General features: G+C 35.8%; 1 protein-coding gene across 7 annotated transcripts in view; it reads right to left on the bottom strand.

Moving 5' to 3' along the window:
- Window positions 1-19,397, bottom strand: part of tns1b (tensin 1b) — a 293,434-nt gene that overhangs the window by 134,122 nt on the left and 139,915 nt on the right. The window contains exon 1 of one of the 7 annotated variants that reach the window (XM_067408609.1): window positions 17,627-17,695. The exons of 5 other annotated variants lie outside the window; for them this stretch is intronic. The gene's annotated coding sequence lies outside the window, so the exon portion shown is untranslated. Of the gene's footprint in view, window positions 1-17,579; window positions 17,696-19,397 lie in introns of those variants that run through there. One more of the 7 variants, XM_067408608.1, reaches the window with a different exon arrangement.

Raw genomic sequence — 19,397 nt, 5'->3', positions numbered from 1 at the left:
GTTTAACTACATTAATGGCTGCTTGATTGGGTCAGATAATTATATTGAGATAACAGTTTTTTAATTTAATATAAAAAATAAAATAAAAGTAATAAAATAAAATATAAAATAAATTCAATTAAAGGGTTAGTTCACAAAAAAATTAAATGTGAACTTCTGTCATTAATTACTCACCCTCGTGTCGTTCCACACCCATAAGACCTTCGTTCCTCTTTGGAACACAAATTAAAATATTTTTTTGATAAAATCCAATGTCTTGGTGAGACCTACATTGAGAGCAAGACAATTAACACTTTCAATGCCCAGAAAGCTACTAAATACATATTTCAAACAGCTCATGTGACTACAGTGGTTCAACCTTAATGTATGAAGCGCCAAGAATACTGTTTTGTGTACCAAAATAACTAAATAACAACTTTATTCAACAATATCTAGTGATGGCCGATTTCAAAACACTGCTTTATGAAGCTTTACGAATCTTTTGTTTCGAATCAGTGGTTCGGATCACGTATCAAACTGCCAAAGTCACGTGAACTATTGAAATTTCTAAAACACTTATGGCGCAACAAAGCCTCACTTACTGAAATCACGTGACTCTGGCACTCAGAGCCACTGATTTGAAACAAAAGATTTGTAAAGCTTTGAAGCTTCATGAAGCAGTGTTAATTATCTTGCTAGCAATGCAGGCCTCACTGAGCTATCGGATTTCATCAAAAATATCTTAATTTACGGGCTTGGAACGACATGAGGGTGGGTAATTAATGACAGAATTTTTATTTTTGGTGAACTAACCCTTTATTTTAATTAAAATAAAATAAAATAAAATAAAATAAAATAAAAAAAATAAAATAAAATAAAATAAAATAAAAATGAAATGAAATAAAATAACCAGTGACTTCTTTTTTTCCCCCTGAAGTTTGAAACTAATTTTTAAAATCAATCTTAAATTTAAATAAATAATGCAAGATGATAAAACATCTTAAGTTATGATTATATGTACTTAATTCAAATCACACCCTTTTGCTGTTTAATAAGGCAATAACAAAAATTGTATTAAATTAATTGTGCAGCCCTACACCACGTAATCATCGTAAAGTGACGTAACACCTACTTGCAATGTACTTATCCAGTGTGCATGGAAAAGCTTCAACTATGAAAAACAGCCAACCACCAAAGCCAACAAATTAGTTCATCAAAGGTTTATCTGAGCTCTGATGACGAGAGCAGATAACATTGTGTTTTCACAAATGACACAAAAACTATTAGAGTAACAACCGTCTCTCTCAATGTTTCTCTCTTTGAAGCTGGACTGGAGTGAACATGCTCTTACGTAGACTCTGAGAAGCATGACACAATGTGCGCTCTATTGAATCCAGTCGGAGGGGTCCGTTCAGATTACACACCTACCACACACACACATCTCCCTCTCAATCACAAACAGCCTCCCACAACCACAGGGAGCAGAGATGTCACAGCCAAAACAACATGCATGCTAACTATTATTACCAGGGAGGCAGTGTTTGGCTTGTTGGCTTCAGAATGTCATTATGTAACCAAACAGCATCTTCCTCTATTGATGACCATTCAAAAAATGTGAAGCTTGGAGCTTTTGTCAGCTTTAATAAATGGTCAGAAGGTGGAGAAAAGACCTGTCCCTGGGTGTGATGTGACGTCCTGTGCTATCGTGTGTTATATTAAAGGATTATTCCACATTTAAATAAAATTTTCCTGATAATTTACTCACCCCCATGTCATCCAAGATGTCCATGTCTTTCTTTCTTCAGTCGAAAAGAAATTAAGGTTTTTGATGAAAACATTCCAGGATTTTTCTCCATATAGTGGACTTCAATGGGCACCAAATGGTTCAAGGTCCAAATGACAGTTTCAGTGCAGCTTCAAAGGGTTTTAAACAATACCAGACAATGAATAAGGGTCTTATCTAGCGAAACGATTGGTAATTTAAAAAAAAAAAAAAAAAAAGTTTAAGTTTTATAAGCACAAATGCTCGCCTTGCTCTGTTCTGTGATGCACGTTCGTGACGTCACGTAATACGCAATTACGTTGAAAAGGTCACGCTTGACGTTGGTAGTACCAACTCAGTGTTTACAAGCTGAAGGTGCAATAGTCAAACGCCGTTTACAAAAAAAGGTAAAAAAAAAACAACAATGTTGGATGATTTTGAAATTCGAGGAGAAGATGAGTTTTTCGCCCCGCCCTACCTTTTTGAACCGAAACACACAGAGGAAGAAATTAGGCAGATGGACGAGACTGATGCGGCGACACACACCTCTCAAGCATCGGGCAGACGAAGATCTAACGAGACGTGGTGGTGCACATGTGGCAAATGCCAACCATTGCCAACAGAGGAAGAATCTCAATGCTGCCATGACTGGACCATTTCAATCAGTCGGTGAGTCCCTGTTTCCATCTTGCTGCATTACCGGACAAAATGGATTTCCACCGATACTGAGCAACAGCGTTTTAAGGAGGTCACACACTGGACGTGAAGCTCAGCACCGCACCGCGTCTTTAAAATTCGAATGCATTGTTTTCTATGAGTGTAAACACATCGGTGGTGACATTCGGCGCCTGTCCGCGGCGCCCAGCTACGACTCAAAATCCTGCCGCGCCACAGAGCGCCATGTAGGGCTGTCAAACGATTAATCGTGATTAATCGCATACAAACTAAAAGTTTAAGTTTGCCTAATATATGTGGCTGTACTGTGTGTAATTATTATGTAGATATAAATACAAACACATTCATGTATATATTTGAGAAATATTTACATGTATTCATTTATATTTTTATATAATTTATATTATATATAAATACATATATTTTGTACATAAATAACATTTCTCTTAAATATATACATTAACTTGTGTGTATTCATATATGTATATTAATTACACACAGTACTCACACATATTATGCAAACTTTTATTTTGTATGCGATTAATCGTTTGACAGCCCTAGCGCCATGTATATTTTGTTTTACATTAAATGTATATTTTTTCTCTCATATCATCGTTAATGTACATACTGACTTCACCCTGTGCTGCAAGATACATTAGTTTTAATTTTTTAGTTTAACAGCTTGAATAAAGTCTAAAAATGTATAATAAACATATAATAATATATGATATATATAATAAAGCCTTTTCTTTCCTTTTGCTTTGTTGTGCCATTTTTCCATGTACACTAACCTCAGCGCGAAATATTAAAGCATAGGCATATGTAACGTTTCCCTGTTGACGTAAAATACTCCCATTGTGCAGCTCTTCTATCAGGAGTCGATTCAAAATTGAGCTTGAGTGTATATAATGTGCGCGGCCGGTGTGCGACCCCCTTTAGAGGTGTTTTTGTTCTGATGGAGAAGGGTTTGACAGTCTGATGGCACTGAAAACACAGGATGGAGGAACCATTAGTTGTTTTACCTTTTTTTGTAAACGGCGTTTGACTATTGCACATTCAACTTGTAAACACTCAGTCGGTACTTTCTCCTACGTCAAGTGTGACCTTTTCAACGTAATTGCGCATTACATGACGTCACGAACGTGCATGCGCAGAACAGAGCAAGGCGAGCATTTGTGCTTATAAAACTTTTTTTTTTAAATGGGAGATCGTTTCGTTAGATAAGACCCTTATTCATCGTCTGGTATTGTTTAAAGCTCTTTGAAGCTGCACTGAAACTGTCATTTGGACCTTGAACCGTTTGGTGCCCACTGAAGTCCATTATAAGGAGAAAAATCCTGGAATGTTTTCATCAAAAACCTTAATTTTTTTTCGACTGAAGAAAGAAAGACATGAACATCTTGGATGACATGGGAGTGAGTAAATTATCAGCAAAAGTTTATTTAAAAGTGAACTAATCCTTTAATAATATAAATATACATATATAATATTTCAACTGGTTTTCCACTCGCAGGCCCAATAATTGTCGTTTCCTGTGGTAACAACTTGAATCATAATGTTCCAGGTTGATTCTGAAAAATACAGCTCTTTGTGCTCCTAAAAATACAGACAATCATTTGTTGGGGCGTGACGCTTTGCACTCGTGCCATTTAATCAGCATTTCTGATGGTGGTTTCCACAAAGCTAACAATTGAAGCTCTTTTTACGAAGCACACCATACTATTGGAAAACATGAGCTGTTTTGTTTGGTGATATCAAAATAATTATACAGAAGATGTCAGCTTCAAAGTGAGATGTCTGTTCGGAGCGTCTCGTACCAGATGTTAAGATGTGGGACGCAGAATCCAGCATTAATGACAAGCCTTACGAAAGAGGAGGAGAAGAGCAAAGGGAAAGCACAACTATCCCATCAAGCAAATATATTGGCCATGTCCCAAACTCAGCACTTGATGTGGACTTCGCTTGCTTGCAAGATCGTTTGTCATTGTGTTACTAAAAGAAGTCCATAATATTGCCCCCTTGCAGCTGCTAAGCATCTTTGTGGTGAACTACCACCAGTCTACATACATGACAGGCGATTTACAGTAAACTGATTTTTTTTTCTTAATCAAGGTTAACACGTTTACATAATCGCATATGACCAAATTCCAAATTTAATCTGAAATTTCAGGTGCATCCAAATGGAGAATGAGCTTGAAAAATGATGCATGCTTATGAACATTAATAAAATCATGAAAAAAAAATGCAGACCTGTCCTAAAAATCCCTTATTAATATTACAATTTAAAATAGCTGTTTTCTATTTGGAAACGTAATTTATTCCTGTGATGCAAAACAGAATTTTTTAGCAACTTGATCCTTCAGAAATCAGAATCGCATATGACCAAATTCCAATTTTAGTGTGAATGTTCATGAGAATGTACAGTAAACGCAATCATTAATACTTCAGCAACTTGATTACGAACAACAACAGAAACACAAACAGAGAACGCAGACCTGCAAAAATCCCCTATTAGATGTCGGCATGTTATGAGTCTGACATATTTCCTGTGTCCTGGATTTTATTATCTTTAATGATCCTCTTGGTGCTGCCTGTAATAAGCATTGTTATGGCCATAAGTAACACTCAGGATGGTGTTTAATGTCTGCAGCTAGTGTAGATAAAAATAAATGCCAGGTCTAGCATGGCACAATAGCATAAGTGGTCCCAAAACAAGAACCATTCCTCCAGTCGGCACACTACGGGAGAACATTCCCGTGATTTCGAGGAGGAACATCCTGCTGGAACATGCAGGGGCCAATCAGAGCCCTGCAGAGAGGCAGGTGTGTGAACAGGCAGCCCACTGCGGCATTCATAGTCACATATGGAGCACACATTCACTCAACAAACTGTGAATTCCTGAAGCTTTCTTTAACCTGCGGGTGGTGATGATAAATAGAACGTCACTACCAATCCATCTTCACCCTTTATTCAAATATTATTACATTAAAAACTTTTTTGCATAGTGCATGGAGTCAATTGTTTTATTTGTGGAACGTGCCAAATTAGTGTTGTCAGAAGTACAGACTTCAATCTCAAGTGGGTACTGATTTTTTTTTTATGTTTTGAAGCGTTGATCACTGTAGCCAATCACAGACATATCTGTATAGCACTCGAAGTGTCACATTTTTTAAATTTCAGTACCAACTTGGTACCGAAGTCGGTACTTTTGACAACTATTGTGCCGGCAAAATGTTTGACTTGGCTGTCATACAGAGAAATTATGAACACATGCAAAAACAAGAGAGAACCAAAAAGAATATGATATAGACTAGTGTCTGTGAATATTAAACAGCAAAAAGACTATTTAAACATGAATCCTGCATGCCTGTGTGACTCTGAAATGAATGATGTGGAAGCGCAGTTTCATTTACCTCACACTGCCTCACACACAATCGCGCGGGTGCGCGCGCACGCACGCTGAGGCACATGCGACGCTCGCGGTGTTTTTGTCCTCTGTCGCCTTACTATATGAACGCACAAATTAATCTCCAGAGCTGCTCTGAAAGTCACTTCATCAGCATTTAACCGCTTCGTTTGAGAAAACTACCATCATAAACAGAGAGAAACTCAAAGCTCTAGGCAAACTGTCAAAATAAAAGTTTGATTTAACTTGACAGAAACATATTACTGTTGTACAGTAGAATTTAGATAAATCAATTTAACAATAAATTATTAAAATATATTTTTAAACAATAATCTCAGTGTTTCTTCCATGTTTTAATTTTAACAGTAAAGCTCTGTTGTGCAGCACATTGTTTGATTTCATGATTAAAAGATAAATTAAATGGTATGCGTTCATTTGATTGCCAGAAAATTTTAAATACACAACAGAACTTCTGAAAAAAAAAAAAAAATCATAAAAATATATTTTTTAATTAATAAATATTGTTGTTTTTAAGAATTCAATTAATTAGACATTCTTTTTGATTATTAAAATGGAATTAAACCATTAAAATGGAATCCAGAAAACATAATTTGGTAAAAATAAAATTTGAGGGGAAAGAATAAAACATTTATCATTAATGTAATTTTTTTGTTAAACTTTTATTAAATTGTTGGTAAATTGGACAAGATTCATTATTTCAGTTAATTAGACATGGTTTTTGATTACTAAAATTTAATTTAACCATTAAAATTGAGTCAAAAAATAAATAAAACAAAAAAACGGAATCCAGAAAATTAAAAAAGAAAAAAGGGAATTTGGGAAAAAATAAAACGGAATTTGGGAAAAAATAAAACGGAATGTGGGAAAAAATAAAACGGGTTTCATAGGGTCCATTCAATGTTGTATGGGCATCATTTAGCTTCTTTTGTGTTGCACAGAAGAAAAAAAAAAAAGTCTTACAAGTTTGGACATTCACAACATGAGGGTGAATAAATGTATTCTTTTAATGCATTGTTAGTGGACATGCATTGTGCAACTGACTGTACAATGACTCCATACATGGAATAGAATTGTTTTTATGACTCTCAACAGACGGTTTTATCTATAAAGACCAATTCAATGAGGTCACGCAATATCAAGCCTTCATAGTCAGGCTCACCGCAGGAACCCAACACCGCTCGAATCAACAGAATGTACACACATACGTTCATCAAAAACATGCAGACTCACACACTCTGGCGTAGCGATGTCCACGTATCGAGTTCCTAGAGACACAGACAAGCCAACGAATGCCAAGCAATGAAAATAATCAACAATTACAGTAAGAGAGAATGTTCAGGGTTGGAGAACAGACAGGATCTTTAGTGTTGTTCCTGTGGCCCTGCAAAAGTCAAAAATCTTATTTCAGCAGATCCCAGAACAAGCAAAACAAAGAGAAGAGTGTTGAAAACATGGCTAAACTACCCAAATAACATCATTGTCTCCCACCAGTAATACTATTTTACCCCTAAAACAAACGCTTGTGCATTATGCATTGACATCTCATAGCTCACTACTCATCATTCTACGGAGACATTGCAACGGAATCGTCTACACAAATATGACTGGTTCTGGTTGTGTGGTACTAAATAAAGATTCTCAATCCTCTCACAATACTACCAGTTTGCTGCATCTTGTTATTTCAGAAAACGTTTAAAAGGCTTCTGACACATATACCTGACATGCCATAATCCTGAAGGTCTGAATGTTCTGCAGTGTGAACATGGCTGTATGGTTTCCATCTGCAGTGGATTCCAACACTTTCTGATGATTCAATGAGCTCTCGTTCTCACACACGCTCACATTTTAAAGCCCTCTGTCTACAAACAAGAGCCGGGCTGATAAATACACAATCAAATACAGCAGGTTCAGATCAAACAAAGAACTTTGAGTGACCCCCTCATAGAAAACATTGATATGAAGGTGTGTGATGTGTCTGAAAGGAATTCATTTCAGATTGGGATGTATTCTTCATCATCACATGCTCTGCTGCTAGAGCTGAGAACATACAGATCTGATGTGCTTGTCACACACTTGACAATCAGACCTCTCACAAGAACAGACGGCAGGCTTTTCATCTGCATGTGGTTTTTACAGTATTTAACAAATGGCTTTTAATTTAAAGTTTAAAAGGCACTGATTTTTAAGATGGATGGATGGATGGATGGAATAAACAATAGATAGAACTTTAGATAGATAGTTAGAATGGATAGAATAAATAATAGAACGAACGAACGAACGAACGATAGAACAAACGAACGATAGAACGAACGAACGATAGAACGAACGAACGATAGAACGAACGATAGATAGAACGAACGAACGATAGAACGAACGAACGATAGAACGAACGAACGATAGAACGAACGAACGATAGAACGAACGAACGATAGAACGAACGATAGATAGAACGAACGATAGAACGAACGAACGAACGAACGAACGAACGAACGAACGAACGAACGAACGATAGATAGATAGATAGATAGATAGATAGATAGATAGATAGATAGATAGATAGATAGATAGATAGATAGATAGATAGATAGATAGATAGATAGATAGAACGATAGATAGATATTCTGGCTAGTCTTTCTCAAGCCAACATAAAAGTTTGTGTACAAACTTTTTAATCTTGATAAATGTTAAAATGTTTAAATATATAAAATGTTTGAATAATTAGTTTAATTTTGCACTTTTTCAATGACTAAAAAAAGACACCAACTTAGTCTGGGTAAACTGACTAGAATTAATATGACAAATTATTGACTTAATGTAACCGGTATTTGTCAAAAATATGGCAAAATGTAAAAAATATATATATATGTGTAAAAATTAATACTGCTCCAGATATATAACTCTGGAGTGTTTGGTGGATGTAGTATGAAAACTAATAGTTACAGTCAGAAAGGGATTGTTTCTTTTAAGAAATATATATATATAAAAAATAACAGTACAGTTTGTTGTCTGACTGAGCTGCACCCAACATAGCAACTCTAAATACATGCTAATATCCCTCATGACTGTGCCAATGTCATAAAACAGTCTGTTTCTAATAAAAACATATCATTTGTGTCTCTCTCTGTTTTCAGCATGTGTATTCTCTTCTCCTCTTCTGCTCTTTCTCCAGGGACTAATGGCTCATGCTGTTACTCACTTGGCCTGCTGTTTACATATTTTCCACCCTGTCTTGATTACTCCATCTCAACCAATTTGGGTGTTGCTGTTTGTTTTCCAAACTGTATCTATGCCTGCAGCACTGAGATTTGTGTAGGAAGAGAAACACATAAATCTTGAATGATGAGTAATCATCTGACATGGGATGCCCAGCTAGACAAAAGCTTTTCGGCAACCAAGGCTCATGACAAATACGTTCCTGTGGCGATATTTTTTGCAAAAATAATATCAAGCTGCTTGCTGCATGTTCCACAGCAGTTTTAAAGTGAAATGTCCATTGAGTGGCGCTAAATAATGCGTTCATTTTTCTCTGAAACATGTAAAGATGGCTGTGCCAACATTTCATTAAATTGGTTCATGTACATACTGCAGCAGTGTTGAAATTAAATGTCCAGTGAGTGCTGCTAAAAGTTTAACACTTTTTGAAAATTACGTACAACCTACACTAAACCCAACCTATAGTGTTGAAGAAAGAAAATATATTTGCTGAAGCAACCATGCAATTTTGCCTTGTTTTTACATGGATTTAAGCTCTTTTGCTGAACCGTCCCGTCACGGGACGCATACCCAAGCGCTCCGTCTTGCAAGTGCAAGAAAAGCCAAACATATGGAGCTGATTATGTGTTGCAAGCATTAATTAAAATATATATGTTTACAAATCATGCTCAATGGTTAAAGGTGTTTTGAGGTGATATCACAGTATTGTGCAAGGAAACGTGAAAATAAGTCTTTACTAATCAATAATCTGCCCCTGTAATCATAATTTGTGTGAAAAGGAATAATTGGTTGGTGTTTTATTGCCTCTATAGTGTTAATTTCAGCTGGAAAAGCCAGTGTATTGTATGTATTATTGAAGTTTGCAAAAATGTTGGTAGTCACATACAGTTGAGCTCAAACGTTTACATACCCCTTGCAGAATCTTTGAAAATGTTAATATTTTTAACAAAATAAGAGAGCTCATACAAAATGCATGTTTTACATATAATGTTTACATATAATCCAAAAGACAAAACAAAAAAATGCTGAATTTATAAAAATGACCCCGTTTAAACCCTTGATTCTTAATACTGTGTGTGGTTTCCTGGATAATCCACGACTGTTTTTTTTTTTGTTTTTTTTTTGTGATGATTGTTCATGAGTCCCTTGTTTGTTCTGAGCAGTTAAACTGAGCTCTGTTCTTCAGAAAAATCCTCCAGGTCCTGCAGATTCTTCAGTTTTCCAGCATTTTTTGCATATTTGAACCCTTTCCAGCAGTGACTGTATGATTTTGAGATCCATCTTTTCACACTGAGGAGAATTGAGGGACTCAAACTCAACTATTAAAAAAAGGTTCAAACATTCACCGATGCAACACGAGGAAACATGATGCATTAAAAGTCAGGGGGTGAAAACTTTTGAACAGGATGAAGAAGTCAAATTTGTTCTTATTTTGTTTAAATATCAGATTTATAATTTTTTTTTTATTATTATTTAGTACTGCCCTTCAGAAGCAAAAGAAGATATTTTCACATTTCCTGGAAGACAAATTAAAGACAATTTACCTCGATATTCAAATTCAAAAAGTTTTCACCCCTCGGCTCTTAATGCATCGTGTTTCCTTCTGGAGCATCAGTGAATGTTTGAACCCGTTTAATATTTGAGTTTGAGTCCCTCAATTCTCCTCAGTGTGAAAAGATGGATCTCAAAATCATACATGGAAACTAAATAATTTTTGGGAGCTGGAGTCTGGATTTTTCTGAAGAACAGAGCTCAGTTTAACTGCTCAGAACAAACAAGGGACTCATAAACAACCATCACAAAAAAAAAAACAGTCATGGATCAACCAGGAACCACACACAGTATTAAGAATCAAGGGTATGTAAACTTTTGAACTGGGTAATTTGTTTTTTTATTTTTTGTCTTGTGGACTGTATGTAAACATCTGCTATGTAAAATATCTTACTTAGGACAGTACTAAATAAAAAATATCATGCATTTTGTATGATCCCTCTTATCTTGTTAAAATTATTCACATTTTCTCAGATTCTGCAAGGGGTATGCAAACTTTTGAGCTCAACTGTATTTCCAGTGAGCCTGAATTGCTTTCAGCCTCTGTTGGAGGTCTAGATTGTAGACACAATCCATGCGAAACACCAGAACAAATGACACTCTAGAGTGAAAGTGATGTTTAAAACTGTGCAACACCTTCAAGTGTGCTTAACTACTTTTTGCATGTTCTCTCAATTGACGAGCCTTTGTCTTTAGAGCTATAGTGTGCTTCATCAAGTGTGTGTTAAAGGTATCAACAAATGAAAAAAAGAAGAAAAGTCTTTCTATTATTAAAGAACTCTTGTGGAACAGTCATTTTCAATTCAATTCAAAAGTGTTAGGCTGATATAACTCAAACTAAATCACATTGAGATCATGAAATCATATGAGACCAATTTTAGTGATTTGAACTGTGGCATGATAAACATCTTACATCTCATATTATTTCTGCATGGATATCTAGACTAGAGGGAATAAAACCACTTTGGAAAAACTAGCGTTCATGTACAGGATGTGCAAAAACTACAAATTAAGCCAAATTGAGTCATGGAGAAGCAAAGCAATAGTGATAAACAAAAACCTGAAGTTCATAAATGGTTCCTGCAAATGATTTCTGTTCAAAATTCAGAACCTGAATCTCATTTTACTCAAATAACAGAGCTACAACCACAAGTAATCCGTACAGATTTACTTTCACCATCAAGACATCTCATTCATCGTGTCCTGTGACATGGGGTTGCTGGGGTCAAAGCATGTGTACCGTCATAAAAGTCTTATGTTCATACATAGCACACACAACAGATGATAGTGAGATGAAACCCTGTAATATCATAAGTTGTGAGTTGCATTTTATGCTAAGATTAAATATTCTGGCTGTTTTTTAATGCTTTTATCTATCAATTTCTGCTCCGTTTAACAATCCACTCTACAGAAATGCTGAAATTCCTCCATATCCCATCTGGACGTGCGCTCATAACTTAAAATCTGATACTATGATGCAAGCTCTGGTGTTTCTTGTCAGTAAGTCGGGTACATGTGTTCACATCACAAAACGTGTCTCCTGAGGTAAATGATCCCGCTGTGTGAGAGAGACTAACTCCTCATGAACTCAGAAATGAGATGAATGTCCAAGCACAGCCTTAAAACATCTGGAACAAAAGGTCAGCTGCGTGACTATAGAGAACTACCAAACAATCATGACTTGCTGTATGTGCTGACTGTACGCTAAGAAATACATAATAATTCAGTTTTAAATTTGCAGAGCACGGTAACATTTAGTAATATTTTAGTAATATGAATTGATTCATTAAAATGGACAGTTTCAACTGATTTACAAAAAAAAGAATCAGGTGAACTGAACAGATTTTGTTCAGTTTCAGATTGCAAAACTTGACATGGTCTTAAATGGTCACATAAAAAGTGTATTAAAATCACTATGATATTCAATGTGTTTATTAATGTAACAATGCAAGCAAAATCATCATAAATATTTTGAATATTAAAGGATTGCCCAATCTTCACTGTTAGACATTTCTGTAATTTCTACAGTTATTTACCATATATCACCCAGTATTATACTGCTAATTCTCTTTACAGTAAATAACTGTGATTCCCTTTGCATCGTGGGAACTTTCTGACTGACAAGATTTCTGATGTAAGCTGTACTTGAAATCATATTGTTACTTAAATGACTTAACAAAAGCAATGTTTTCTGCCTATTTTATTGTAACACTGGTTTAAAAGCGCGCCACAGCAACATTTTGCGGGCCACAAAGTTCATTGTCATTGGCCGTAGTATAGCTGAAGCACAGCTAATGCATCAGTCACTAGCATTGTTGAATTAGCAATATGTGAAGCAAGCAGTGGATTCACTGGTGCAGACTAGGTAGCATTATAAATTTGCTAACTTTTTTATCAAACAAGTGACTTACATAATTTCAAACATTGTATTTATTATATAGCAAATTAACCAATCAGAAGATGGACCATTTTCTATGTTCAGTCACACCAGATTACATTTATCCAGGTAAGCACTGCATTAAAACTCTCACTAAATCATTCATACCAAATTTAGCATTATAAACAACTTTAGTTTATACTTTTGAATTATTTTGATCTTTTATTAGGCCGAAGACTCTACCATTGCAGTCCCAACTGACCAGGAAGGTCCTAATATCAGCGCACAGGTGGGTTAACTACTGTAGGGAGGAGAAAAATCATCTTGCATGCGTCTTACTGTGTATTTATCTCACACAGCTCCCCCTTCCCTCCAGACAGGCTGAAATTGGCTAAATCGTCGATTACAATCTTTCTCTCCACGGATCTCAGCATTTTTGGACAGAATTTAGGATATGTAAGTATTAATTTAATCTGGCATAATTTAATTTACCGTTCAGCTAAAATTTTTGAATATGCTATTGACAAAAATATGTTACTTAAATATATATATAAATATTCTTAAAGGGTAAGTTCACCCAAAAATTTAAATAATGTCATTAATTACTCATCCTCATGTCGTTCCACACCCGTAAGACCATCATTCATCTTCAGAACACAAAATCCGATGGCTCAGTGAGGCCTGCATAGCCAGCAATGACATTTCCTCTCTCAAGATCCATTAATGTACTAAAAACATATTTAAATCAGTTCATGTGAGTACAGTGGTTCAATATTAATATTATAAAACAACAAGAATATTTTTGGTGCGACTTATATAGTGATGGCCGATTTCAACCGGCTGAAACCATGTGACTTTGGCGCTTCGAACCGCTGATTCGACACAAAAGATTCATAACGCTCCAAAGCTTCATGAAGCAGTGTTTTGAAATCGGCCATCACTATATAAGTCGTTATTTTGTTTTTTTGGTGCACCAAAAATATTATTGTCGCTTTATAATATTAATATTGAACCACTGTACTCACATGAACTGATTTAAATATGTTTTTAGTACATTAATGGATCTTGAGAGAGGAAATGTCATTGCTGGCTATGCTATTCAACAAAAATATCTTAATTTGTGTTCTGAAGATGAACGAAGGTCTTACACGTGTTGAACGGCATGAGGGTAAGTAATAAATGACAGAATTTTATAGTAAAAAAAAAAAAGATTTAAAAACGGAGGTTAAAAATAATTTGACACTAATATGGAATTCTCTCCTTTCTCTCTCTCTCACTCATGTTTTTATATAGTGTTAGAGCCTGGATCTCCTTTGAGGAACTGAGTACATTTGTTTTCGTGGACAGACCAAGAAACATTCTGATGTTGTCAGTCAAGTTCTGAATTGGAACCAATCTTTGGAGAAGTTCGTTTATTTCCAAAGGTGGACAAAAACAGTGTGTTGTCTTTTTTTTTTTCCAATTTAGAGGAGAACATTGATAATAATAATGTTTCTTTCAAAAACATTAAGACACTTAAATACTTTTGGCCACCAGTGTACATTAATAAAATTTTGGAAATAGTGAAATGATTTTGAAAGTGGGGTTATGTGTCATGTTACCTAATGAAACTGAGAAAAGAACTGTTTTGTCATGTGTTGGACATTTCATTTTTGACTGCTTAAAAATGTATTTATATTTTGCAGTTTCATGAATGTAATTTTTGATATTTAATTATAATATTTTTTTGACAATAAGCTAAACAACCATTGACTTTACATCATTTTATGTTTTTTAACATAATGCATGTAGTGAAGGACAACACATAATGTGTTAATTTAACACATTTACACATCTTTGTGCTAACCTTTTTGACACATTTATTTTGTTACAAACATAACCGCTTAATGAGTTAAAATTAACACAAAAAATGTTGTCCCTAAACTCTCTCATTAATGTGTAAAAAATTTAATTTTTAACACATCCTTTCCAGCATTGGCAAACTGTTTATTTTGTGACATATGCAATGTTTTAAATAAAAAATAAAATGAGATTTTGGAATAATTTTGTGTGAATTGTATCTCAGTAGTACTTAATTAAATTAATTCTATAATTCTATATAAAAATCATGAAATGTATATTTAGGACAAATAATTACAGTAGTGTACTGATTACCTGGGTTTTTTACAGTAATTGCACCGCATTACATAATTACAGTATCATGTAGTTACTGTAAAACTGAAATACGGTTATAGTACTGTAAATCTTAATTACAGTAACTTACTGGCAACAGTGTTGCCAGTAAGTTACTGTAAAAACCCCTTGAAATGTCTAACAGTGTTATTTAGAATAACAGGCTTGATTTTTGAAATCAAAGTTGTTTCTTCCAAATCTATTAAAAATACTGTGTGTGACTTGGCACGTCCTGATTTTGCATTCCTGGATCATAATATTTTGTTGATACTGGAACAACATTCCTGTCCGAAAATTTAGTCCTGACCCTATTCACCCCTAAACCTAATCCTAACCATAACTTATACCTAAAATCAGAGGGAAATGATAGGTGAATAACACAAATATTAGAGTTGTCAAAAGTACCGACCTCAGTACCAAGTCGGTACCAGCTTTGAGCATTATTGAGTGGATTGGTAAACACCTCTGATTGGCCATTGTGTCCACACACTCAACAGATATGTCTGTGATTGGCTACAATGATCAACGCTTCAAAAACATGTTGTAAATAGTGATCAATGAAGCTCTTCACCGAGCCCTTACACTGATACATATGGGAACGTTAGAAAGCATCTATCAGCGGACCGGCCCATCTGCCTTCAAACGTGCCTGTTCTTAAAACACTCTCAAATTCAAACACTTCCGTGTGCTTTCAAACGTGCATTGAACATTGAAGCCAATCACAGACATATCTGATGAGCTTGTGAACACAATGGCCAATCAGAGGTGTTTATGAATCCGCTCAACAGTGCTCAAAGCGTCAATTTTTTTCAATTTCAGTACCGACTTGGTAACAGATATAGCAGTAGCTAACCCTTGTTGTAAGCCTAAACTTGACATAAACTGTAAACTTGTCCCTCAAATCTGATTGGTTGCTTGGAATGTTGTTGCATTTGGTGAAATCAGGTTCTGTGTGTGATTGTGTCTTATAATTTGATTGACCATATAATCACATCAGTCAACTGAGCAGATGAGGGTTCATATGCTTTTAATCATTATTCTCTCTCCTCTGCAGAATGACCACTATCACCACCTCTCAGCTTCTATCTCAATCCATTTACTTTATAAATCTCAGGAAATCATATTCCCGTCCCAAAAAGCAGAGGGAGTTCACTTCCTTCATGAGATGTCTCACAGTTCAACAGTATTGAACATCAAATGCTTTAATCTGTCATTGACTCCACAATCTGTTAGGCTCTGAAACTGTTTACCTTCCATAATTAGAGTTACAATGGCTTGTTGTTATACAGGATCTGAACATCAGAAGAGACCTGGGATGTTAACAGCTCAATTATTCTCAATGGGCACACCCTAAAAGCAAAAATCCCATTTGAAGGCATTGTTTTCAGCAGGAGAAGACTGAGGACGTGCAAAACCTGAGAAATACAGACAAGAATCAAAGACTGGGAGCTGAGCCAGAGTAGAGGGACTCAGGGTGGACAAGAGGGAAACAGTGGAGTCAAGAAGCTAATGGCCAAAACCCTCTTGCTTTGCCCTCTACGTCTGGGAGCAGACCATCTACAATACCCTACAGTACACACAATATACAGTACATGTTAGCATTGCAGCAGCGAGTTTTGTACCGGCAAACACCACTCACATTTTTCATAAAACGTAAGTGTAGTTTTCCTTTGGACTGCCCTCAAGAAAAATAAACCTTTTAAAACATAATGACCATCTTCCAAAAAGTGGAGGGGTTCAGTTTAGCAGTTTCTAAAAGTGGGGGTCATGTACTTCATAGCTACAGTATAATGGTTTATATGCCCTGCCAAGCTCATCTCAATGCCAAACCCAGAGTCTAGCCAGCACCCCACAGGGCTATACAACCACTTCACCCACCCATGTTCACCCAAAACTTCTCTATTACATACCAGACATAAATCATCCTTAATGACAAACTAGTCTCTCTGAAGAAAGTCCCCGGAATGGGAGACAGACCATTGGATATGAAATGATGCTGAAAGGTGCTGCCAGGGTGAGGCTAGAAGAAAGCTGCTTGCAACTCCATATGAAGCAATGACCTGTGCTGTAGCTGCATAAGCTGAATAGGGGTAAGGAACGGCAAACCACTTCTAACGTAAAGCTTGCTGCAGGACTGTATCCAAATGAGGCATGAAACTCCACAGCTTACTGCATGGCCACAGGCTTGTATAGTAGCTAGATAAAAGCACAGCTAGAAAATATTCAGCATGTGTTCAGAATTAACAAAGCCACAGTAAAAATGGGTCACCAACTAAACAGAGTAGGACAGGGTGGTATAGAAATGTGTCAATCGCTAAATAATTTGCCATACAGAAAACAAATACTGTACCAACAATGAACTCCATAGGAAGCATCATCAATCATCATTACAAATCTTAATGTGAGAAATAAGAATTGCAAACCTTAGAGAGTGCAGGTAAATCACTGTTGCGCACCGTTGCACCCCTACCTGGTTCCGCAGAGTCTGTTGAACGACGTTAACTGAAGATGAAAGTCCTATTCCTTTACTTCCAAATGCATGACAGCGTATTTTGGTACTAAACAACCGCTTCAACTGTACCGTGAAATCTAATGGGGAGGAAAGTGTGTGTACAGGAGATCCTGCTGCTCAGAAGCACAGAACACACACACTTCCTGTCAACCACACCTCACTCAAACTTGAAACTTCATAAGCACATACACATACACAAATATGATAAATATAATGTGTACATAAATATATAAATATAATTATTATTCTTTGTCTTTTTTGGGCTTTCTGTTCAATCAGACAGTTAGGCAGACTTTTCCTCTTTAAGTAAATGGTGTTTGGCCAGAATAAATTGCAAACTGGACCAAACCTTATGCTGCTGGTTATGCAAGATATGACCCTCCTCCTTACATGTGTGACATACTAAATAGAAAGAAAGACAAATAAACTTCACACACTACTCTGCCAGATGACATCCAGGGTTGTGCAACATTCAGAATTGAACTGAGAATGCATTTTAAATTTGTGAATTTGAAATACAACGTTAAGTCATGAAACTCTAGATGGCACAGGCTCTAGATAGGCTTTTAACTCAATCTGCTTGCAATCATGTAATTCTCTATAGGGCACAGCTGATTGGTTCGTGCTGTATCAGTAGCCAGTGAGCTCACTGTACAACCTTCAAATACTTGGTCAGCATTTGCTATAGCAGTGTTTCGGAAACCCTCCACCTTCCCCAGCTCCACCTGTATAGATCTACTACAGGTAATTCATATATGCTTGCTTGTTCACAGCAGCGTATCGGCATATGTATTGGCAGTAGCAAGTCCCGTACTTGCTCTGCAGCAGCAGCGTAGCAGATCTATTCCGCCGACACCAAACTTATCACCATTGTGATATCCATTACCATGCCAAACACTCTGAGAGTTGTCAAGACAGAACTAAATTTGACAGATTTTAAACTGTAAATGTAAATTATAAACTGTAAAACAGTACATTTTAACTAGAAAGGCAAACAATCTGAATATTGCCTTAACGACTTGAGAAAAGTTTTAAATAAAATGAGGTTTGAACAGATAGTCTTACAGCTAAATTAGTTTACTTGTATAATATTTAACTACAATTTTATTTCGTTTAAATAGATCCTATTTTCAGAATGCATTTCCTGTGTTAAATTTCTTCATATTGCAATTCAGTAAATTCCACCTCCTCTCATTTCAATTCAAATTCCAGGTCAACTTCCTGTGGAGTGTGGTCTATTCAACTCAAATTCCCTGGTGACATCAATAAGTTTAGATACAAACTCCTAAATTGCACATTTAGCCAAACCTAAATAGGCATGTCCTTAAAGAATATCAATGCTTGCAATCAACACGTAGCAAAACACAGTCTTTGCAGTATAAATATAAAGATGACTATATGGTTAAGTAGACCAGTCATAAATCACTTAAATAAAGAAAAGAAAGAATAACAATCGCAATTCTCTAAGCAAATATTACAATCATGCCATAGCTGACAATGGAGTGCATTCTGAACATAAATCAATGAGAGATTTAATCTTAATAAAGTATAAAGTTCAGAAGTTACAGAAAACTCTGGAGAAGAATTGAACTAACCTCAAATCCTAACTAAAAAAAAGACACAAAATTCTAAAGACTTGTATCAAAAGGAAGGATGGACCAAAATATAATATCACAGATACTTGGAAGTGGCTTCGTTTAGCCTGGTAAGCAACATCCTAACTTTTCTG

The sequence above is a fragment of the Chanodichthys erythropterus genome, chromosome 14 (assembly GCF_024489055.1).
Source record: "Chanodichthys erythropterus isolate Z2021 chromosome 14, ASM2448905v1, whole genome shotgun sequence".
Classification (NCBI taxonomy): Eukaryota; Metazoa; Chordata; class Actinopteri; order Cypriniformes; family Xenocyprididae; genus Chanodichthys; species Chanodichthys erythropterus.
Note: the sequence above shows the minus strand (reverse complement) of the source record. Positions and strands in the feature narration are given on the sequence as shown.